The sequence below is a fragment of the Pinus tabuliformis genome, chromosome 3_1 (assembly GCF_031772625.1).
Source record: "Pinus tabuliformis cultivar Carrire ecotype Pingquan chromosome 3_1, CPIR1, whole genome shotgun sequence".
Classification (NCBI taxonomy): Eukaryota; Viridiplantae; Streptophyta; class Pinopsida; order Pinales; family Pinaceae; genus Pinus; species Pinus tabuliformis.
The window spans coordinates 98033771-98058325 of NC_142301.1; the positions used below are offsets into that span (position 1 = coordinate 98033771).

Sequence of the window (24555 nt, forward strand, 5' to 3'; positions counted from 1 at the left end):
CATCTTTTGACCAATGTTATTAAATGAGAACAAATTAACAAGTGTATCATAAACTTGGTTTGATGTAGGTAATTCTGAAACAAAAGGAATCAAATGATCCCTAAGAGATTCAAATAAGATTCTTTGAGTCTTGACTTCACCCTTCCTGAACCTTGCTCTTCCTGCAATACCATTGTTGTCTGGTTGAGGCACTTTATCTTGGATAACTTGCAAAACTTCATGTTCTTCAAGAAAAAGATCAATCATTTTCTTCCATGCCTTGAAGTTTGATGGTCCTTCAAGTTTGTATCCTTCCTTCCATGAGGGAACCATTTGCTCATAAATCTTGGACATAGAGATAATAGATTTCTTCCTTGAGAAAGAGAGAGGAAATTAACAAAATGTATTCTCCAACTTTCTTCCTTCACCAAAGCTTTGATACCATGTTGTGAAACCAAGTGCAATGTGTACAAGTACTATTTCTGAACTACTGATAATTATTTGTGAATTATTAGGGCTTCTTTTAATCTTTCTTCTTCATCAAATAATTACACTTCAAAAATTCAACTAATAGCAATGGAAAGAAAGTAGAGATGACAGTGCAATAGACAAGAGACAACAAAATTAGGCCAGTGGCCAGGGCAAAACCCACAAGGGGAGAACCTAACAATCTTCTTCCCTGAGAACCAATCCAAGAGATATCGAAGTCAAGTTATTGTCAAACTAACCAGCTTCACCAAGTGTCCAAGTCAGCGCTCTGTCACAACTATCAACCACAGGAGTCACCACAGATTCTCTATACTAGTTCAGATCTTTTTCACACCAGTCAACGCAGACCTCTGTATTAGTTCAAATCTCTATGTATTAATTCGGATCTCTTTATCACAGTAGCTTCATAGGTTCGAATCTCTGTTACATGGGTAATATGTCACAAAGTTCAGACTTTTCTCCAAGAAACGAATCACAAAACTGAATTCGGCTCATGCATAGGGTACTACACAAAGGCTTTGACCTTTTGAACAGATTTGGATCACATAGATGATTTGTTATACCAAGGAGACTTCTTCACCCTTTTATATCCTTTTAAACTCAATTAAGGTGCCCAGAACTATGTATGTATGCTCAAATGAGTTGTTATTATGCTTGTGTGAGTTCTGCCTTTGAGGAGGACGAAGAGCTTCAATTTATACCCAAATATGAAGTCAAATGGGTGTCGAAGGAGACTGAGCCAACTTGAGGAGAAGAGAGGCCGACTTGGACACTTGGGGCTCCAAATAAAATTTAAATCTGACTTTTAATAAATAAAACTAATTTTGAGCATGAAGATCATGTTTTATATGTACATCAATGATAAATACATTAATATGAAGACCAATCATAGTTGCAAACTTCTACAAATAGCACTAAGTGCATGTTGACTTTCATAGGGTCTTTTAGTCAAATAATTGCTTTTAATGAATTTTAATTCTTTTACATATGTTTTTCCATGATTCCATCATTAAGCAATTACACAAAGACATCAACAGTAAAACATACATAACAGTAGGATCATGAAGAAGCAGCCAACAAAGATCACAAGAATTTTACCCTAGGAAAACCCTCATGGAGAAAAACCCAACAACCTTTTCAATAGAGAATTATTCAATTCAATAGAGATGCATCTTAGTCAACAACTAGGTCGAACCTGGTCCTTGGTCCATACTCCTAGTCAAGTCATAATTCTACCCACTGAACATGATCTGACAAGGTCTATTGTTGCCTTAGAAGATTTGATCTTTGTCATAGAGATTATAGCTTCAAAACAATAGTCTTTCTTAGTCTCATAATAGACCAACAAGCTACCTCAGATCAGCGGAGCGACCTCCTTCAAATCCACCTTGTACCTTTGCTGCCCAAACATAAGATTATGCCTTAGATAGACCTTCGTTGTCCTTTGATAAACTTCGTATACCTCAGACCTTCATTCTTGGTCTTGCCTCAAACTAGGCTCTTTTTGCCTCAGATATAAGCGAGCTACATTCATGCTTTAAGGGAGTTCGAGTCGCTTCTTATTTATAGTACTTTCTTGGGTCAAATGGGTGCCTTTTCACTTGGGGCCGACTTGGCTCATTTTGGAGCCACAAATTCTATTTTTCAAAAATTCAAATTTCTTCTTTTTCAATCGACATGAATAACATGTCTTTACAATATTTTTCCTTTTAATTCAAGCATGAAGAACATGCATTACAAAGTAATGAAGGACAAAATAATTATGAAGATGGACCATAGTTACAAAATTCAACAATGCAATCCATCTCTAAACCGAATATACATCAACAAAGAGACTCTACATGGCCTCTAGAGTCCAAAAAAAAACAAATCATGCTGCAACAAATACGTATATATCATCAAAATCATTGCCTATATTGGAATCCTCATCATCAATATCACCATCTAAGCATTAAAATAATATAGAAAAAGCTTAACATGTCAAATCAAGATTTTGTTTCAGTGATGGGTACATTTTTACTAGGGTCGTGACAGAAAAGTTCAACAATCAGTGCCACCAACATCGAGTTAGATAGAGGGCTCGGTGCTCTTCATTAAAAGCTAGTTCAATACCCTCATACATGACAGACTCCAATGGAAACATTGCAATCCCCCCACTTCTAATATCCTGAGAACTATTAAATCTACTGGATTTTGAGTGGGATCTAAAATTATACTTTCCCCATGTGAAATTCAATGAGGTTGGAACCACTCTCAAACATTTCAAAACAATTAATGGTAATGTTAAAAATTTAAGTATTATTTTACTTTAAGAACTTAACATTACCATTAATTGCATAGCATCAGTAGGGCCCTATGGTTGAATATTAGGTCACCTCATCTTGGAAATACTGAGAGGGGGGTGAATCAGTATTTCCTTTAATTCTTAATCATTAATTGCATAGCATCAGTAGGCCCCTATGGTTGAATATTTGGTCACCTCATCTTGTCAACACTGAGAGGGGGATGAATCAGTGTTTCCTTTAATTTTTAATCATTAATTGCATAGCATCAGTAGGGCCTTATAGTTGAATATTAGGTCACCTCATCTTGGAAATACTGAGAAGGGGGTGAATCAGTATTTCCTTTAATTTTTAATCAATTGGTTAGAGTACTTTAGATATTCAGAGCGTCAAAGCAAACATGAAACAAGATCACATCACATAGAATTAGTACACAGGAGATATTACTCAACAAGCTCCATTATGTATGGCTTACATACAATTTGCCAGATGAACTGGAAGGAAGTACAAAACTCCCCAAGGGTTTTACCAGCAAGGGGCTGGAAGGAAGCTAATGCTCCCTAAGGCCTGTAGAGTTTTACAGATCCAAGTTTGTAGGAGTCATCAGTCTCCCTTACAATCAACAAGTCAGCCAATCAACCACCCAAACTCCACAACTGTCAGCTCTCGCTGCTGCTGCTGTCACCCCACAATAGTTGCCACTGGTGCTGCACTTTACTGCTTCTATTGTCCACTGCCACTTCTGCTACCATTCACTGTCACTACTGTTGCCATTGTCCATTGCCACTCCTGCTGCCACTGTTGCTACCGTCCAATGTCAATACTCGATTCTTGCCATCATATGTCATCATGTAAACTAACACAGGTAATGTCGATGCACAGGTTCAATAGTCAACATTAATGTTTGAGAGGCTATTGTAAGACTCCAACTCTTACACCACATAGCAGCCTGAACTATACTTCCAACTATTGACAATTCTCTGCAACACTTTCACAACTGGACCTGCAACACTTAAGTAGAAAAGTCCTGTCCTCAAAATTGTCACTCTGATATATGTGCCTCACAGCTCTGAATTCTCTGTTGACTCAGTACATAAACAATCACACTTTGCAATACTATAAATCATGGCAAGGTTAATAATCACACATAGATGACATACAAAGTTGTTCTTGGCATCCACAATTCAATCAAACACAACTTGCATCAGACTCTCAAAGGCACATCAATATTACTAGCATACAAACCCTGAACATTATACCATCAACCTTCTCAAATCCTGCCTCTGTTCATTATCAAACCCTGACACTTAATACACATGTTGTAGCTTATTGCCAGACTTCTTCAATAGTTACAGAAAAATGTGAAACTGAAACTCAGCAAGACTTTTTTAATAATGAGAACAAACCAGACTTCTCAACTACTGCAGTAATGCCACTACCCACTGCTTATTCTGTCCTTTCCGAAACCCTTATAGCAGAAAAAATGATAGAGCCCTTACTTCAATTGATAACCATGAGACCCTGAAACTTACTGCGACAGAAATGATGATGAAACTCAAACTGTTGACAGTGAGATCTTTATTGCTCAATTCTGAACAGCTGGAGGGTATACTTTAATTTCAACAAACCATTGTACAATGTACCACAAATTATTCTGTTGATATATCTTCGTCATAATGTTCTGAAGGTGTCTTCTGTTGTCTCCAACTGATGATACCACCAGAGAACAAGTTCCTTAATCTCAATTCACTGTCCACTGTCAAGGTTATAGTATTACAGTTCAGCAAACCCTAGATCATTCTTTTAGGAACATGCAACAGTTAATCTGATACATACATACTCACTCCTATAATCGAAGGTTCTGATGCAAATAGGATCAAACCCTTAGCAGATGTAATCGTGCCACAGAACCTTAACTGATACAACCTGGCTCAGAACAGTGCAAATATGGCACAATGTAGATCTATCCTTACCCCACAAAATAAGATAAACCAACAGTGTCAAGTTATCTATTAAATCCCTATTAGGGCTTCGCCCTATTCATATCAGCTCAGAAATCTACTCAACTGAGTTCAAATTTTCAGACTTCATTGACTATTTCATTCACCCAGTTGCACAGCTTCTCAGCAGCCAGAGTGAGCCCAGGATCAGTCCAAAAATCAAAAGGATCCTGCACATCAAAAGGATCCTGCACCTCAGTGATCAAGCTAGAACAGGAGACTAGTATCTTTACCATAATTATACAGAGATTAGAGTATATGGCTGCGAATTGGCTCCATATAAATTGCCCAAATATGTTCCAATGAGAATTTTCTCTCTGGAATATATTAGGCAAATGATTAATATGGATGAACTTCATTTCATTTCAAGGAAGAGGAAATCTCAGTTTAAGATCAAGTCACAGGTAGGATCATTCATTTGTAATACAAGATCAGCAGGTATTGAAGCAAATGCAATCCTCAAACAGTTGGGTTTTCAACCTAGTTTCACCTAGTCTTATGACCCATTCAGTATTGTTTCCAACTTAAGGGTGGAACTCAAAACCACACCTTACAATCATACACCAAGACCAGAGATTGAGAAGTACAGGAATCAAGAACAATGGGAGGAAAATACACTTCAAGAAGCAGAAGAACAGATTTTACCTCCTTATACTCTCCAGACTCCTACTTCTCAAACCAAGCAGGACAAGAGGCCCAGAGAAAGATCTTCATCGTCAGCCATAGGTGAAAAGGAATCCATTAATTATTAAAAGAAATCAAGGACTGACTCCAAAGGCACTACTAATACTCATGGTCAGAAGAATCCTATAATTATCAATTTGGATGATTCACAGGTTTCTACAGGGACAGAAGAAACTGCAATCACTACTCCATCTTCCTCTTCAATTCATAGAATTTCTTATAGATCACTCAGTCTCTAGGAGCAAGTGAGCATGAGGAGTCAAACATCTTCACTAATTTCCTTGAAATTAAACAAAAGAATGAATCTTTAAAGGCAAATGTATATGCTTAGTTTTGGAAACAGACATCTACTTCACAGCACAGGTTATTGACAGCTTTTGACAATGAGAAAGGCAAGATGCAAATGGCATTCCTTCAAGCCCAAGTGCCTTTTCCAAAGGCTTCTTCAGATTATAAGAAGATTGTATTTTCTTTTGATGCCAACTAGATACATCCAATCGATCAGATGGATATGCATAGGCAGTCTAGTGAGATGCTTTTCTCTACCATGACCAACACTGTTATGGCATTATCAAAACTCAAAACAGCTCTTTCAAATGTACAATCACAATTGAAGATAGAAAAGATATCCTCTTTGGCAAAGGATAACAGGGTCAAAACATTAGAAGACTTAGTGATTAAAATTGGGTATGATCCCACTGATGTTAAAGTTGCAGAAGACATTATTAGAAAGAAGAATGCAGACATTTCTGCATTAAGGAAGCAGCTCAAACTACCTTCTATAGAGGATCCTCAAACCAAGGAGATAGCAAAAAGTGAACAGCACAAAGAAGAGATGCTCAAGCTGATCATTGAGCAAAATGTACAGATAAAGACAATGGAAGAGCAAATTGAGAAATTGCTTAAAGAAAAAGAGCAATCTACTCAACTAGCCATAGCTCCAATTACAGTTATACCTATTACAGTGTCAAGGACAGCAGGGGAATCGACATCAACAACAACAAAATCTACATCAACAGCAAGAGATTTGAACAAAGTCTTACAGGAGCTGACTCACTAAAAACAAGAGAATGAAAGGCTTCACAAGAAATTTAAGAATATGGAGACTCAGAAGATTAAAAATGACAGTCTTTATGTTGAAGAGATGCAGAAGACCCACAGATTGACCAGAAGAATAGAAGAGTTGGAAAGTGAATCATTAATGGCTCAGACCTTGGCCCAAGCTAAGAAAAACATTTGGGCAGATAACAGTCAAACTATAACTGAAGTATGGCCCTCCATACAGATCATTTTTTAGCAAGAACTTATAAACAGATGTCAAATAGCTATTGAAGAAGTTAAAGAACTTCTTAAAGACAAGCCAAGTGAAGCCACCCACATGATCAAAGTTCTTAATTCAAAAACCAGGGCCGAGTTGGAGCAGATTTAGATTCTAGACAGAACAGAAACCATTCTGGAGATTAAGAAGGTTTTGCAGAAAAAGAACCTCATGACTCAGTTGGAGACCAAGTGCCAAGGCTTGAACACTGTTGTTCAAAGGTTTCATTTTAAATTTAACTTACTCAATCAGAGAGGACTGCCAGGATTAGTGGCACAAAATGACAAGTTGGTCAGTTTGGAGGAATATTGTCAGAAGCTTTATACAATAGCAATTGATAAAGCTAGTTTTGCAGGTGTAAAGGATAATCTTACCGAGAAACAAATGTTATGGGCTTTAGATTTTGATTTGACAATTAAGCATAAGATTAAACACATTTTTGTAAATACACCCACTTTTGAAAAGTACACTGAGGTTGATGAAGTTTACAGGAAATTGGTAAATCTTTCTATACCAGGTCAAGGCAGATGGGATCACTTATGTGAAATTATCAAATAACTTTCATCATCCACTGACAGACAGTTGGGTAGCACTTTTTGGGGACCAGATCATCAACAAATTTCCTGAAAGATAATGCCAGCACTTAGCAGTGTTAAAATTTCTATAGTTTTGTACTATTTTTGTATTTTTTGTTTTTAAAATATCTAGAACTTTTATTTTGTATAAATAACTCCTCCTTCGGGTTATTAAGGGTTGAACCCTTGGATGAACTTTTAAAGCAGAAATGTAATTGAGCTGGGGATTTGCTTCAAGTTAATGAAAGGATTCTGAATTTGCCTCCTATAGTTTGTCTGCTTGTAAGTTCTTCTTATGTGCTTATTTCATTGTCTTTCTTCATGTATTTAAGCCTTTATGTAGAAATTCGGGTAAGATCATACTGAGCATCAGTCAGTCTTAAATCCCCTGTGAAATTATAAACAATAATTAGGGACTAGTTTATAAAACTATCCATTATTATAAACTCCTCTATATCAATTAATTGTCACACCCATCTGCATTAGATTAAATATATTTTGTTGTACAAGAAAACGTTGTTTGCCTGTATTCTTTTCTTATAACCAATCAAATATTCTGTCTGAATATTTAGCAAGTTATATTTCTTCAAGACTCTGTTATTCACCCACTCTAAATCAATTAACTATTTTAGACAAATAGACAGCCCTTCATCCAACTTAGCAATTGTTAAGGCTTAAGCACCTGTTTTCAAATTATTCGTAACATTGGTCATCCAAAAACTTTAAAAACAAACAAAATATTTTAGATGCTCTGGCATGATTAACTAACCTAGAATCATCTCAGAGGACAACAATCTTCATAGTTTTGGCAATTGTTTTGATGATGAATATAGAAGGAGAAATAATAACGAATCACAAGAAGTTGTCAAGATAAGAGAAATCAAATTTGAATATGTCCTAACTTAGTTGCCCTAAGGATTTCTCAATTGGGTCATGGTCCACTAGATCTACCTCTACTAACATTCAAGGTCGTAAAAGGAAAACTCAAGATAGAATGATGCCCCAAGGAAGAGATGGGGGAAGATCTGGACCCTCTACTGCTTTGTTGCTCGACAACATTAACTTGTTGTTGGTGTCTAGGTGATCTCATTTGCTTGCTAGTAAGGGATCTAGTCTAGTGACATCTCAGATGTCTTTGGGGAGGGGCATTGGTCGCTTTGTTCTGCATTGATCTATAGCTAGAAGCAATGTTGGCCTATTCTTTAATTCCCATAGTCGATGGAAGCACTGTAAAAGAGGTAATCCATTGAGCAAGATCCAACCTAGGAGGATGTTGGAAAGAGTGGGCACGAAGTTTGAACGACCTCTACGTGTAAAGGGTTAAAGTTTTAAACATATCTAGTTGTTGAAATTCCCTTGTACACCAGATATCGTCTATGTCTAGACTTTGATCATAAACACACTAAATAATAGTAGTGAAATCAATAATAGTGCACAAGAATATTGGCCCAAATCTCGTTTCTCATTAGTACATCAATAAAAAAACATTTACGGCTCCTATACGAGGGATCATGGCCCTTCATAAACCCTGATACAAATTAGTATGCATGGTATACAATAAAATATGCAATCTATCCTTTGACTGATCTAAGGCTTGAGATCTAACCCTTTAGATCTTCAATCTGCCCATTAAAACAAAATACAATCAAACAAATATACACTCACCTCGGTTGATCCCTTTATCCCACTAAACTCAGTACTTTAATGTCCTTGTTGTAGCTCATGCCCTTTGGCTACTTCAGACTTCCTTTTGTATACGGTCAGTTCCTTTAGACCTGTTCAACACAGATTTGTACTTGGCCAAGTATACCAGTTGTTATCCAGATCTCCTTACAGTTCCACAACCTTCTCCCTAACCTTGGCCAATTGTTCTAAACCTCTTCAAACCCTCCACCAGGTCCACCGCCAACCTCCTTAAGCCTTCCTTTGTTGTGAGTTCCTTACCTTACCCTTGGCCAACCTTCTTTAGCAATGTGTGTTGTCATAACATACCTAATTAACTCTTGTTCATCCTCAACTCTCATGTGGCAGAACTTCCGCAGCGCGTGTCCTTGCCACCTTCAACCTTGGTTGCATCCCCTTGATCTAGGTCTGCGAGTAGCCATAACAAACTCAGTCAACTTTCTGAGGCCACTGTAGCCCTTCTAGCCAAACATCAGCTAGCAACCAGGCTTCTCCTAAGCTATGGTCTGTCTCCTACTTACTGCAACCTTCCATTAGCAACCCTTCATGCAACAAGTACAGGTTGGCTTCCCCTTAGACAAGCGGATACCCTACCACACACTAAGTTTGTCCACAGACCTCAACCTTAAACCACAAAGCTTAGCCCTCCATAGGAAACCATCTTACTTGAGTTGTCCTCGGTGCCCTTACTGATGCAGCACTATCTCTTGTGGCCCTGACAAAGAACCCTCGGTCTTCTTCTGGACAGAGCTTCTATTCTTGGATCTGCGACCCTCTTTTGGTGACCAAAACTCGGTATCTTGATCAGACCACTGTCCACTTCAGATTTGTTGAACCATCCCTCAATCTAGGGCTCAGCCTACCTGTTCTACCTAGAGACTCTTAGTTGCCTTCCTTGCTAGATTTTGGCGAGCGCAAACAGTCCTTCCCACAAGTCAGACTTTACTGAACTTAAACGTCTTTATCTCTTGGACAAATCTCACCAACTCAGCCCCTCTCCTCCACAGAAACTCGTCCCTCTTGCAGATTGCGGCTCTCTTCCTCTAGGGTAGATTTCCACCACACATGCAGTCCTTCACAAGTGTGAGTGTTGCCTCTCCATAGGCTCTCTATTTATACTTTTCCTTTAGGTTATTTAGGGAACCCTTGGTCCTCTAGGGTTTTACCCACTCAACCATTTAATAATTAATTTGTTAACTTGCATCCCAAACCCGCAATTTTGGGTCCAAAACCCCAACATTGGGCAAATCTCCCAACCAACTTACTTTTGGTGTGTTTTCTCCTCTTGAAAATACCTTTCTAGCTACCCAATTTTCAACACTAGTCCACTGAGTACTAGAAGAAACTAGAAAGGGTCTAGATCCTCCTAAACAAGCAATGGAAGATGAAGTGCTCCTCTAAGTCAATCTCTCGAATATGACATTGTTGGAAGATCTTGTCTAAACCGTCTATTTGGTGGTCTGCCTCAAACTACAGTTGGTGAGATTCAATTCTAAATTGTCCTAAGGGTATCCGAAGGGTGTGCATCCAATGGCGAAGCATCTAATGGGGACGAACAAAGAGTCCATCGCTCATCATCATGAAGTCTTCAACATAGAAGGCCATCTTCGAATGTCACCCACCCTAAGGGTTTATCCAAGTGACATGTATATATTACCTATAGATACACTTGTGAATGATTGTATTCATCTCCTGTTTGGTTGCTAAGAGGTGGCTAGATGCACATAAAGAATATCTAAATGGAGGAAGTCAATTCAATGTAATACCAACTTATGTATGGAAATCCAAGACTCTAGTGTACCACCATCAAGACCGAGTTGAAGGAATAGTAGCTATAATGGACTCTGATCAAAGGTAGGCCACGTATGGATATTTGCCACACCCCTACATTGTATCAGCGAAATTATGAACACATGTAAAAGTGAGATGAGACCTGAAGTCAAAAGGGTCAAGTGCCAAACTCTACAAGGATGATGAGCTGAGGAACTATATGTTTGCATTGGAATGAAGCGGTAAAGCAAGATGATATGCAATCTCTCTACTAATGACCAATTAGAATCCATTAAAACTAGTTCCCCAAACCTCAAACACATATAGAACGATGGGCCAAACAAGAGTGTCAATGAGCAATATCTTGGATGATTGTCCTAAAAATGGTTCTAAAAGCATTGTCTCACAAGAGGGGCCAAGGACCCATAACCCTTGTTGATTCAGGGCAAAAACGTCTCACAAACTAAAGCAAGGACTTATTAATAGCACCCCCATATAAGTATATGTGTTGGTGACCTTGATCTCCTCACCTTTGAAGAAGAAGTGGCGATCAAAGAGAATCTTCTTCAATGTGTTGAAGATCATGACCCTCGTTTTACCCAAGTTGACTGTCAACTAACGAAGGTCACTGAAAAGGGTCAACACATCTAGTTATCATTGCAATACATTCGAGGGTGAGGCTAGAAGGATCAAATCATTTGCAAACAAAAGGATAGAATTTAGGACATCGTGTAGAAGGAAACCATCACCATCTTGGATGTGTTCAAACAAGAAAGATTCTAGATCATCAATGTAGATCTCGTATAATGTGGGAAACAAGGGGCAAACATCTTTAACCCCAATAGTTCTTCGAATAAAATTTGATAGGCCTCACGTTATGCATAGGAAACCAATGACTGACTTGTATAAACACATGATGGCTGACAATAGGGTCTCTAAGATGTCAATGTCTCTAAGTCTCTAGAATAAAGACTCCCTAGGGACAAAATAAAAATCTTTCTAAAAGCCTACAAAATATTCCTCAATGATAGTCTTAAATGTAACCATGTGAACAGCAGTGTAATGCACGGGTCAAAATTCGATCTATCCTCTAGCTCTAAGAAGTTGCCATTAAATCTCCCTAGAGAGCCTCAAATGGAAAATTGTGGCATAGAGCTTCGAGAACATTTGGTCCACCATGATCATCCTATAGTTATTGGGATCAGAGTTGGGGCCTAATTTGTGTATTGGGTGAATGATGTGATGTGACCATGCCAATGCAAAGCCTATACAAACCACATGGTTAAAGAGATCATCCAAGTAAGAAATCAAAGTAGGAAGAATATGTTTAAAGAACTCTACTTGGAAACCATCCCCGCCTATTGCTTTGTTATTGTTCATCACCCATACAGCCTTGTTGTTGCACAAACTAGCAGGCCTAGTAAATAGGCTAAACCTAGAGGGAACAACGATCTTTGAGACAAAGGCCCATTGTCACCACAACCTATGTCTCCTTCTCCTCTCAGATTTTCACGAACGGGAGGAGTCCAAATATCCCTCACTTGCGATAGATGTTCCTAAGATATTTTTCAAGTGGGGCAACGTGACTCATTCAATGGAAAAATTCAATTAACATATGAACTTTGGGAGAAGCTAGTAAGACTTTCCACGAAAAAACCCTTGAAAGAAATATTATACAAAACCTAGGGTTGAGACATTTGATGAGATAAGAGTTCATCCAAGGTCAAGATAGTCAAGAAAAAAGGTTTTGAATGATATACTACTAAAATACAAACCTTCAAGAAATCCCTAAGTTGAAGAACAGCTTCAGGGGTTCTCACTTGGTGTGATATCTAGGGCAATAGTTTTCGTGAGATTCCACCGTTGAAATTCGTTCAAAACTTGCAGATGCCTAGAGGAGACACTATAGGAGATGTCTACCTAATCATAATCCAAAACGCACTCCTCAAGGGAATTTTGCACCAAGCCCTGGAGAGCCTTCCTTAGGATTAAAGGGACAAGGAAAAGAGAGAACAAGGGGTGACGAAAGAGTGATGTTTCAAGTAGAATGTAATAACCAAGGATCTAGTACTAGTGTCCAGATATTGGGAGAAAAGGAGTCAAAGATTATTCTTGAGATGGCAACTCGCTCATCAAGGAGGCTTAAAGGCAACGTCACTAGCCCTAATAGAAGCAGCTTCACTACAACTTTAGATATTTACACTTCGATGGCATTTGTTCATGGAGTTTTAAAGATGAAATATGCAATTTTTCCCCTAGGAACATTCATTCATTCATTGCTTCATGAGTAACACATGCAAAATTTCCAATAGCTTCAATGTTCTAACAAGATTAGGGCCCATTTAAAACCATAGACAACATTCCATGCATTAGACATTTTCCAAATCAGAAATATAGCATTAAAAAGCACTTACAAGACAATGAAGAATATATCCATCCATTAACATGCCAAAGAGGAGCTCCAAGAGAGATGGTGAATTCAACCAAACATCAAAATCTCAAATTCATCCTAATTCCTCCACAAATTGCAAGTTGAAATTCTCTAAAGAGCTGGCCAAAAATCCAGAGTGTGATGATCTCAAATGAGAGTGAGCCTCTCATATTTATACAGGTCTCATAAGTTCGAATTTCTAATGAGGAAGCCCCTAAAGTGTTAAAACAATGTAACAAACCCTTGGTTACAAGCCAACCAAGATAGCTTTAACATTGATTATTATTTTATTCCTCTTTTAGCCTATGTAATTAATGTGAAGTGCTCTCCAATGATATTGTTGAGGCCTCATGGTTTGAGAACGAGTGTGAGGGCTTCAAAAATGATGAACAAGAGGGGGATGCCCTCCAAATGCTACAGAACATATCCAAACCCCAAGTTGGGCTCTATGGGCTCCAAATGGGTCTCATGGGTCTCCAAATGGCTCAAGATCAAATCGATGATCCATAAATGAGGGCTATAAGACGACACATGCCCTCCCATGTCTCTCCGGGAAATACACAACCTCCTTTGGGCCCTGGATCAGCTGCCAAGTGTCGGGTGCAATGTGTGGTCGGTTAGGCAATGTGGTCCAAGTGCATCATCATCTTTGTATAACTAGGGCACAAACAAGCAATGTGGCAATGATGATGTAGCCTATGGTGTGGAAATCAATGCTCGGCAATGTTGGAGGCCCATAGCTCTCAACGCTCACCCTACAAGTGTCATTATGACCTCTAGGGGGCTTGGACCCCGTATAAGGAGACCAAGTCCAAGATGAAGACCCACCTACAATCATGTATGAGAACCAATGCATCTCCTCACCTTCCAATACAATTAATCATTAGTGCAATTGAGTATATAAGATTGATTGTCAAGGGCAGAAGTGGGCACTTCATAGTGGCATGCCCTTCCAAATAGGCTTTGAACATGTATTAATGTTACCTTGCTCAACAAGAGAGGTTAATGAAAGACCATATTAGGTGGTTTCAACCTCTAAGGGAGTGACAAGTCCATGGTACATCCACCCAATGGCAGGTGTCGTGTAAATAATGATGGAACAGAGTGCGGGCAAGAGGGAAGGCTCCAAGCCACATGCCATGATACAAGGGTAGCTATGATGAAGGAGGCCCACACCTTGGGTGTATGGATGTGGGATGGAGCAAATCGTGGTACATGAGTTACTCCGACCTTTGTTTTCCACCCTTCTTCATATGCCTTTTGCCTTTTATTCATTTTTCATCATTTTACTGCTCAGGGCTCGAGGGGATGAGAGTATGATGCGTAAAATATAGCAGTGAATACCCCCTTAAGGTGAGGCAATACATCGCCCACCGGGGGTTGGGACAATCATGGGTTCCTTAATGATGAGAGGGGCACTCATAGAGTCCCTAGGAATCAGGATGATGGCTACAATGATAAGGGGTAGAGCGCATGTTTGACATTTGCCCACACACTAAATTCTTATCCCGACCATCTTTTGCATTTTGTGGTACATTTCATGTGATATGTGGCCATATTATGCTTTATCTTTCTTTTTAGGTTCATCAACCTCCGAGGCATCGTTCCAGGCCCGACCCAGGGTGTGGACAAGGGGAAAGGGAGGCTAAAACCTTATGGACCCAATGGACAAATGTGGACCCAAATGAGGGAAAAGTGGAAAAGGGATTGCAATGAGTGGAGGGGCGTAAGATATATGGTATCGGGAAGCAGGACAAAGCAACCAAAATAAGGGTTTCCCATGTAGAGCCACTCCTAAAGCTAGTAGCCAATAGAGGAGGTCTGATGGGACTAGGATACAAGATTAAGACCCAAGTTTAGGTAAGGGAACAAGAGTACATTCCAAGCTTGTTCTTATTGTCGAATCCCCCCACTAATCCATGCCAAAATGTGCCCAATAAAAGCAAGCATAAACACCCAATTACATAATGAAAAATCATACCTTCGGGATTGGATGGCCCACCTTCAAACATACGATCACAACAGATGAGTGAGGGCACACAATGACTGGCTCAGGTAACGGAGAATGGTAGCACATTGAGCTATCAAGTGGCTACAAGGGCTTGTTGATTGTCGATTGAAGACAAATTTAGGAGAAAATTTCTCCTAAAGGGGTCACCCACTGGTGGTGGGTAACCAGCCTCTCTAATGTTCTTATATAAGAATAAGAGGCATGAAGAACCGGAGATGTAACCTAAATATGGGGCTGCCATGGATATCAAAGGGTGGAGATGTGCAAGAACAGGGCTCCAAGGTTAAGGTTGAACGAGAGCAGGGAGTGGCAAGGGAAGACATTGTGCTAGAAATGTTTAGGTAAGTGAATAAAGGAAGTGCACAAGTCCCATCTCCTCTGAGAGACAAAGAGGCATTTCTTGCAGTGGAGAAGACAATAATAGGAGGCATTGATGTTGGGGTAAGAGGGGTGAGCATTGACGAGTGTGTATCGCAACTAGCAATTGTGAGCAACCTTGAATTCTTTGTCATTCTAGCAGTTCATAGGATGGGAGTTGGTTTTCAAGGAGGTGGAAGTGGATCAGGTGGAATGAGGGTAGGACTTGAGGGCAGCATCCCATATGATGGATGAGAGGCAATTGTACTTGGTAGAAGCATAGTCTAGTGAGAAGAATTAGGTATCAAAGGGGAGCATTTGGCAGAGGTGGGTAGTAAAGGTGTCTGGGTCCCCCTCTTTGAAACACAAAATAGTGTGGTTTCGGCGTTGGTACATGAGATGTTGGAAAAAGTACTATGTTCGGTCTTCATTAAATGTATTTGAGTCATCTTATAATGTACTTATCAAAAGAATAAAGAAAAGATTTTTATTATTATTATTATGACTTATTAAAGCATGGGTTTCATGCTTGGGTCACCAAGTTTTAGGTCAAAGTCCCCATTGAGGACTTCTAGGATTTATTCTAACTCAATAGAGTCATTAAACTTTTAAAGAGACCCTTCTTGGGCTTTTGAATCATGTAAAATGGTTTAGTATTGAGTCAAATATAATTTATGTATCCTCCACATCAAGTCAGCCTTGAAAAGGTCAAGTCAGCATAAGGACATTAATTCGACCTCCCTTGAAGCCTATAAATAGAAGCAAGTCAAATTCATTTGGAGCATCTCATCTCAAGCAAGTTCGATATCTCTAAGGAAGTTGGAGAAGTGTAAAGTGGGTCTAAGGAAGCCAAAGGAAGTGTGAGCTGAGTGGAGTCTGAGGAAAAGAAGAAAAACGAAATTTTGGTGCCTCTCTCTTTGTTTCGTGCCCTAGTTTGGGAGATCGAAGTCTTCCAAGTTTCGTTGATGCCGAAAGCTGCTACATAGTCGAAGTTGCTGGAAGAGAGGTTGAAGATCTGGGAAGTTGACTTGGTGTGGAGGGAAGGTTTGATCTTTGTCTAGGGTAAATAGTCAAAGAATAATATTGAAAGGAAGAGAATTTTGACTGGGTTTGCCCCTCGAGGGGGGTTTTTCCCTAGTGCCTATATTTGGTGCCCATTGTTTTATGTGTTTTTGCTTTGGTAATTGCTTGATGAACTAAAGAAAGAAGATATAAAGAAACCTAATAAGAAGTCAAGAAAATCACAAGTAATTATCAAGTATAAGAAAATATTTCTGCCTTTCTGATTTTCTAACATGGTTTCATAGCTTTGGTGAAGAAAGAAGGAAAAGGCAGTCTCAAGCACTTGATCAAGGAACCATCGAAAAGGGTTATTTCAGGGAAGAAGTCCACTATATTCAAGGAAGATGTCTAACACAATCAAGGGAGAGAACAAACTTGAAGGAGCCTCAAACTACAGGTCTTGGAAGAAGAGGATTGACCTCATCCTTGAAAAGAACAAGGTACTAGACTTGGTCAAAGGAAAAGTAAAAAAGCCTACAGATGACTATAGTGATGCTGACAAAGTAAAATTCGGAGAATTAGAATTGGTGACCATTACTCTAATGGTAGAAGGAATAATGGACAATCTTGTCCCATTTATAGCCAACATCAATCATGCTCAGGAAATGTATGAAGCCTTGTCAAAGTTATTCACTATTAAGAACATTGGACAGGTGGCAAGCTTGAAGAATAAACTAAGGACCACAAAGATGACTAAAGAAGATACAATGGCCTCCTTTGTGAAGATAGCAAGAATCAAAGATGATCTTTTGGCCATTGATGAAATTGTTCCAAACAAAGAACTCATGATCATTGCTCTATTTGGGGTGCATTTACTGCAGGACTTAACAGTCAGAAAGAAGCTCCTACTTTTGAAGAACTATGGACTGTGTACAGTCAAGAAGAATTGATGATCTCTCTAGTTGTCAATCTTGAAGGAGTATCAAATGCCTACATTGCTCAACATAAAGGAAAGAAATAGAAAGGACCAAGGAAGAAAGTAGACATGTCCAAGGTAGAATGCTATCAATATCATAAGAAGGGTCACTACAACAGTGATTGTCCCGACAATCCAAGAAACAAGAAGAGAGAAAGAGATCAAGCCAATTTTGTTGAAGAGGAAGACCTAAAGAAATCCAAACCCAAAGAATCTGACATAAGGGACTTACACTACTAAGTCCTTTGCTTGTAGCCTTAGATATCTTATTTTATATTTTTGATGTTTTAGAATTTATAGGTTTTTAACATGTTTTTGGAAAAAGACATTTTTTTTTGTAAGTTTATAGGTATCCCTCAAGCTTTGGAGGGAGCCCCCAACAACTAATACAAGTATCTCATTTCCTTTCAGTTTTTGGTTTCATGTACTCATTTAGTATTTATTATATTAAATACTAATCATCATTCTCCCTCTATTGTCTTGATTAGAAAAACATCTGCTATATTCTCAAGGAGTATGAAAGAGGACCTCTCAAGAGAAGGTTTGTCAAGGAACAAAGGTATGTTTTAAAACGTTGATTTCTTTATAATAAATGTTTATTTATTTGAAAATCTATTACTAACATTGTTGTAACTTGTGACTAGCTATAGTGAATTATATTGATAAATCTACCCCACCCCTATTATTAACTGATTTTATAGAACCCTAGACAGGTTCTCTAGAAAACCCTAACCTAAGGGTATGCTAATGTGAATGTTTGAAACCCTAAACTGCTTAGGGATATTAAGAAATGTTATTTGAAGTTTTTATTGATGATGTCATGTTTAGGATTTTGGTATGATGAATAAAACCTAACTTGTTAGGGTTGAATGATAAAGTCTAAAATCCCGAACCTTTGGAATATTGGTAATCTTGGGTTTGCTATGTTCCTATATTGAAACCCTAACTCATTAAGGTTTGGTGGAATGTGTAAGCAAGACCCTTATAATGTCTTAGAAATGATTTCCTTGGTATGTGTGTGTTTGTCTGATCAAACCCTAGTCTAATCAAGTTTGTTGTACGTCTAACTATTATTGATCTTTGTGAAGTTGGTTTGAATAACACATGATATGAAATGCCTATGCATGATGATGAAGTCCTAGATGTATCAGTTGATCTGTTTATCGGTGATCATGAATCCTAGGGTTTGGAACTATGCCCTAGTTAAAGTTTGTCTTTCTAGGATGATAGTATTTGTGAAATTCTAGGGTTTTGAGTTAAACCTTAGTAGAAGTGAAAATCTTTGATGAATGATGACAATATGATAATTTGAGATTTGTGTAAGATTGTTGAAATCTAACATTTAGTTGAAACTGATGTTTGATTGAAAATCTAGGGTTTGCAACTAACCCTAGTGGAAGTTGGTCATATTAATGACTAAGCTTTGATTAGTTTTGATTGATTCTTTTGCATAAAATCTAGTGTTTGTATGAATCTCTAGTGGAAAGTCTAACATATGAATTCTAAAAGTTGTTAGATGCCTTGTAGATTTATATTTGTTTGAATTGTTTCTAGGGTTTGCTATATGTTGTAGTAGGGTATGTCACACCTTTGAAAGAAACATTGAAACCCTAGATGGAATGAAAGTTGTTATGAAGTAGTCTAGGGTTTATGACAAAGTCCCTAGCAAGATGTTGAAGAGTTTGTGTCTCTTGTTTGTAATTAAGTTTGGTATTTTACTATTTGATATATATAAAGTTGAAATGCTTTCGTAATTCTAATATGGCTAACTTCATGCTTCTATAGATTTGGTTGTACTTGTTATCTAAGTTGTGCAAGTACACAATCTTCAATATGGTGAAGATGTTTGTTGATGTGATAAGCATGATGAGGATGATGATAACTCTGATGAAATGGTTGGAAGCCACGAAAGATTCTCCGATGACGAAAAGAAGAAGTTGATCTCCCTGAGGAAGCCTGAATAGAAGAGATCTCCCTAAGATTAAGAGGGAGTCTGGATAAAGAGATGCTCCCTAATTAAGAGGGAGGGCATAGCTTGGTTTTGATTGAAGAATGAATTTCAGAGGATATGTTGTTGCATGAGAAGTAGGAAAGGAAAGTGTATGATTGAGGAATCTTTTGTCAGAGATTCGGTTGATAGTCCTACTATGAAAAGTTGAGAAGCAACATCAAGTTGTCTGAAAGACCCCGGAGGTTTGTATTTAATTATGTACATATAAAGTATATTATTGATTAGGGTTGTGTTTGTAAAGGTGAATCTCTCGAAGGTTTTGATAGCACGTTGGTTACCAATCAATTTGATTGGGAGAGATTGGTCATCCTTGATCTGCTGAATCAAGGGGTGTTGACGCTTTGTGAGTGAAGCATTGCCTAGGAGGACATATGGTCGGCACTTTGTGTTGATGTCTAGGTCCCAAAGTTGGAAAAGGTGGTGTTGATTATAGAGCTATGTTTTTTGATACACACCTAGATCTTCGGGTTGGTGGTTAGCAAGTAAGCCTGATGGTCCCTAGAGACGCTGAGAGCTTGAGTCCTACTTGGATAGATTGTCCTGGTCAGGAATCTAGTTCGTGGCATTGTAGTGCCTAAATTGTTGAGAGACCAATCTATCCCTGGTCAGGAATCTATTCCATGGCATTGTGGTGCCTAAAGTTCTTCATGGTTCATATAATTGAGATCTTCCTTGTACTTGTATATGATGAATACCTCCCTAGTTAAGAGGGAGTGTTGGAAAATGTAACTAGGTTCGATCTTCATTAAATGTATTTGAGTCATATTGTAATTTACTTGTCAATAGAATAAAGAAAAGAATTTTTAGTATTATTATTGTGACTCATTAAAGCATGGGTTTCAAGCCTGGGTCACCAAGTTTTAGGTCAAAGTCCCCATTCAGGACTTCTAGGATTATTCTGAGTCAATAGAGTCATTGTACTTTTAAAGAGACCCTTCTTGGGCTTTTGAATCATGTAAAAAGGTTTAGTATTGAGTCAAATATAATGTATGTATCATCCACATCAATTAGGCCTAGAAGAGATCAAGTCAGTCTAAGGACATCAATTCGACCTCCCTTGAAGCCTATAAATGGTAGCAAGTCGAATTCATTTGGAGCATCTCATCTCAAGCAAGTTTGATATCTCCAAGGAAGCTAGAGAAGTGCAAAGTTGGTCTAAGGAAGCCAAAGGAAGTGTGAGTTGAGTGGACTCTAAGGAGAAGCAGAAAAACGAAATTTTGGTACCTCTCTCTCTTTGTTTTGTGCCCTAGTGTGGGAGATCAAAGTCTTCCAAGATTTGTTGATGTCGGAAACTGCTACATAGTCAAAGTTGATGGAAGAGAGGTTGAAGATATGGGAGGTTGACTTGGTGTGGAGGGAAGGTTTGGCCTTTGTCTATGGTGAAAAGTCTCAAAGAATACTATTGAAAGGAAGAGAATTTTGACTGGGTTTTCCCCTCGAGAGGGGTTTGCCCTGGCATAGTGCCTATACTTGGTGTCCATTGTTTTATGTGTTTTTGCTTTGGTAATTGCTTAATGAACAAAAAGAAAGAAGATATAAAGAAACCTAATAAGAAGTCAAGAACATCACAAGTAATTATCAAGTATAAGAAAATATTTCTGCCTTTCTGATTTTCTAATAGGGGAAAGGTGTAGTGGGAGAGAGGAGGGTCTCAGTCCACAAAGAAGGAAAGAATAGCATGGTCCACGAGGGGGATAGAGAAGATAATTATGTGGCAAACAAAGGCGGGTAAGTTCTAGATAGAAAGGACATAATCAACAACACTGACCCCTCTACCATGAGGGCGTCTTGTGGAAAAGAGGAATTTGGGAAACAAGGGAGCCCATTAAGTATCAACAACTTCGAAGATTCTCCTAGTTGTACAAGGTGTCGACCACAGGCTATGAAATGTCCCAACTCATTGTCTAACATTCAATGAAGCCCCAATTATGCTAGATCTATCTCCTCGATACAAAATACTAACTCCAATTGTTCATGGAGAGCAATTTGGAAGGCTTTGGTATGGGCATTGAAGTCACCTAGAAGGACAACTTCCCCAACCACAAAATATTGGGTGATACTAGCATACAATCTACAAAGGGATCCCTGGTAGGGCCATGAAGAGCAAACCATGAAGAAGCCAAAGGGAAGTAACAAACAACAGTGTAAATGTCCTTGGGAATCAAGGACACATCTATAACCCAAATCCACGTAAACCTAACAAACTCATGTGGCCACCAAAGATATCCTACTTCGGAGAGAGTCTCTAATGAAACAAGCAACTTCGTTTGAGTAACTAATACCACTAGAGCTCCTTGTCTCTTGTCTACATGTTGACAATTGATGGTACCCTGTGATGTCCAAAAGAAGCCGAACATGGCTTTCATGAGCATCAGTGTTGAATAGGATGTATGGCAACCTCAAAACATCATACATGATACCCAATGATCACTAGAAAAACCCACTTCCATTCCAACAGCTGATAGAGATGCCTACACTTTGTCCCCTCTCTCGTAAGGCATGTTATTTGGAAACCCTAGGATGGGATTCCCACCCAAGTGGACAAGAGTCTCAAATAACTACTCTGAGGTTCCGAATGACTACACATTTCCATACCTTGCGTGTTGATGTAACTAACTCTCTGGAATGTTGAAGCTCCTGAACCTATGATATAGTGAGATCTTATTCACGAAATATATTATTAGGAAGAGAGAATAACTTACGCTTAGCTCTAAAGGCTCAAAGTCAATGAGTAGTAGACTTGAATCAAAGGAAGAGAGTGTAGTTGAACCCAAGCCAAGCTCTATCTAAGGGACAGTCTAGCAGATCCAAATTATCCCTAAGAAACAAGATCTCGACCACCATGGGGTCAGAGAACATAACAGGTAGAGGGAGCCCCCTCACCTTGAGGTTTAATTCCCATGCCCACCTAGTACATTCCTCCACTAGCTTAGCTTATACTACCTTATCAACTGCTTTCAACAGGGGAGCAGGGTACGAGGGTGGCTTTATCCTTTCCTCTAGCTACATGTGCCCATGAGTTAATATGAGTTTCTATTTCATGTTGAAATGTAGCCTGTTGGGATCTGATCTTCTCCTATTTGTTTTTTATGTCAAGAAACTCTGCATGCAAGGCTTCACTAGAGGGGTGGAGGAGGACACCTTGTGTCTTGTTTTCATCTAGCTATGTCTACAATGTCTTGTTTTCATCTAGCTATGTCTACAGAAAGAGGTTTTCAACCTCCAATTTTTCTACTATGTTGGTAAGTTCATAGACCTCCATTAGTAAGGCTAGGTTTGATGACTCCAAGTGTTCTAATCTCATGAATCATGATGAAGACATGACTAATGTTATTGTTTCCCCCCTCTCTAAAGCCCTGTGTATTTAAATTTTAGATCCTAATGATTGTCTTGATGTCGATGTCGTCTCTAGTTGAAGTGTCTTCCATCTCGATTGCATGGGAGTCATATTTTCCGATTTGTAACAAAGAACATGGCCAGATAACTTACAATGGGGTCATCAAAATGGATGCATGAAGTGAGTCCCGCAAGGGCATTTGGGATGCCCCACGAATTGCCCTAGACTCTCTAGCAATAATGATGTGGCTTGCCAAAGATGAGGGAAGAGGGGTGGGTGCAAGGGGGGGGTAACCTACAATAGGATCATCAAAATGGGCTGATGAGGTGAGTCCCCCAAGGGCATTTGGTATGCCCCATGAATTTCCCTAGACTTTCCAACGACAATGGAGTGCTTGCCAAAGAGGAAGGTGGGTGCAATCTACCTATAGATCGGATGTCGAACTATAGCAAAGGTCAAGTCGTTGGAAGCTTGAGAAGAGGCTACATTGAGCAAAAAAAAGCTAGGCATGGGCGGACTTGTTCGCGGGTTTTCAAACCTCACGGGGAGTTGTTTGCCAGTGGAGGTTATGCGAGTTAAGAACGAGACGAGAGTCACCAGAGCCAAGTGCAGAGCCACACAAACGAGCATAGAAGTTATGTTAAGTATAGGGTCACGCAAATTGAAGAGCTAAGACTTAAGAGGTGAGAATATAGGGCCGAGAAAAGGATGCATGCCAAGGTTACAGGTTGAGGTTACAAAGGGACACGTAATAAGCCCAAGGATGTGCAAGACAACGAGTTGTTAAGAAAAGGCCGAGAATACAAGGCCAAGAAAAGGGATGCACGCCAAGGTTACCATGCCAAGGATACAAAGGGATGTGTGTTAGGGCTATGGGGCCAAAGATATAAAGGGATGCACACTAGGGTTACAGGGACAAGTATGCACCTCTAAGACACTAGAACAGGAACCTCATCAATGTAGCAACATCACACTCAAATGATTTTGTCTCTAAGGTAGCTACCCCGAAGGGGTAACACTCCACGCAAGTGGATACTTCATGGAACCCCAATGAAAGGTGTCCACATAACTTGCAAGAGAACTCCTATGCCTAAGGGAAGAACACTAAGCCAACAACCATTGATGTCAAGCATTCAACAAGCAAGCTATCTCAATTGTGCAAATCCATCAAGGACTATCTTCTCACGTGTCAAATCCATTTCGAAACATACACCATGAACCCCAAATCTCATGAAGCACCCCAAGCATGGTGTAAACACTTTGGAGTAACCCCAAAAGTTAACACCAACTCTATGAGGAACAACGCCAATCATTTCTAATCTAGGTAATGGATGAAAATAGAGAGTGACCACTCTACATCGTTGTAAACATAGTTAAATCTCATGTAGATCTCATTATAGATGGGACACCTAAAATAAAGTGTTATTCCTGCAAGAAACAAAACTTGCAAGTCCTATCTTCCTAGGTGATATGTTGGTCAACCTCAATGTATTGATACTCTTAGCTGGCCAAAGGATATCGTAAAACCATGTGACCAATGTTGTCATGGGTTGTCCAGGGGAACATTCAGACCATTAAAAATTTCAAGTGCTCTACAAAGAAGGCTTGCTTGCAGATAACTAGGAGGTTGAGTGGGGGATGCCCAAGCAA

The 24555-nt window shown here is 39.1% G+C and overlaps 1 protein-coding gene across 2 annotated transcripts in view; it reads right to left on the reverse strand.

Annotated features, from left to right (window-relative positions):
- Positions 1-24555, reverse strand: part of EER5 (proteasome family protein) — a 185198-nt gene that overhangs the window by 67468 nt on the left and 93175 nt on the right. The gene's annotated exons all lie outside the window — the stretch shown is intronic.